This window comes from Pundamilia nyererei, unplaced genomic scaffold (assembly GCF_000239375.1).
Source record: "Pundamilia nyererei isolate P.nyererei 1_Seehausen unplaced genomic scaffold, PunNye1.0 scaffold00565, whole genome shotgun sequence".
NCBI classification, from domain to species: Eukaryota; Metazoa; Chordata; class Actinopteri; order Cichliformes; family Cichlidae; genus Pundamilia; species Pundamilia nyererei.
In genome coordinates, this window is record NW_005187966.1 from 9727 (window position 1) to 10855 (window position 1129).

Sequence of the window (1129 nt, forward strand, 5' to 3'; positions counted from 1 at the left end):
GTACTCATACAGGCGGCATGTAAAGAAGCAACACTGACCTAAAATAATACAAAAATTAGATGATAGAAAAATCTTGGTCAGATAAACAATGATCTATATTCAGTGAATATTCTGGTAAAATATTGCAACATTAATCTGTGTTCATTTTAAATTAAAAACTGTATATTTGGTGAAACAATCCACTTACCCATCAGAATAAGCAGATACAGACTCCACTGCATCTTTGATCTGACAGATGAAAGGGATGTTTTATTGCTCATGAAACAAAGATTTAAACAGAACTTCTTTGATGCAAACTTTATGTCAGGAAAGAAAAGATGGATCAAGACAAGATAGTAGGAAATATGAAATAAATGTGAACCATTATAAACCAGAATAGATAATAATACAGCAGCTCATGAACAGGCTGATTAAACCATTTATGTTACTCATCTTGAAATCTTGTCACGGTGTGTAGATGAGATCGACCCAAAAGCAGACATGGTGGAGACAGAACTAACTTTCCAAAAAATAAAGCGAGCCTTTACTGTGGCTGATGGCATGAGAAAAACTCCAGAGACACACTGGAACTGGGAAAACAAAGGGGACTAAGAACACTGTGTAAACTAAAAGACTATAGCACTCTGTGAAAGAACTATGAAAGTGCACAGTGAAACAATGAGGGAAAACTATGAAATCTGTGGTGAGGATAACAGACGATCTGACAAAGAACAGTAAGAGACAAAGGACTTAAATAAAAATGAGGTGATCAGGGGAGGTAGAGAAACACAAGAGGATTCAGCTGACTAGGATGAACATACCGGTAATGCTGTACAGGAACTGTAATCCAAAACATAAAGACATGAAAACTGGATTTTCAAAATAAACAGGAAAACATGACAAGACGCAGGCGTGACACGAACTTGACAACATTAACCAGGCAGTCAAAAAACATGACCAATAACACTCAATAAACAACAACTTTAACACAGGAGAAGACGACACAAAGAAATTAAGAAACAAAGTACTAACAGCAACCTAGAAATTGAGCTAAACTGAAACTAGAACACAAATGAATAAAAAATGACCCAATACCATTTTTTTTCTTTTTTGAATACACAAATGTACATTACATCAAGGTTTTAAACTT

General features: G+C 34.9%; 1 long non-coding RNA gene across 1 annotated transcript in view; it reads right to left on the minus strand.

Annotated features, from left to right (window-relative positions):
* Positions 1-22: 22 nt before the first annotated feature.
* LOC102213278 (uncharacterized) overlaps positions 23-1129 on the minus strand; it is a 4209-nt gene continuing 3102 nt past the window's right edge. The window contains exons 2-3 of the long non-coding RNA XR_312402.1: positions 188-228; positions 23-38 (exon numbers count right to left, since the gene is read on the minus strand). This is a non-coding gene — a long non-coding RNA (uncharacterized LOC102213278). The remainder of the gene's footprint in view (positions 39-187; positions 229-1129) is intronic.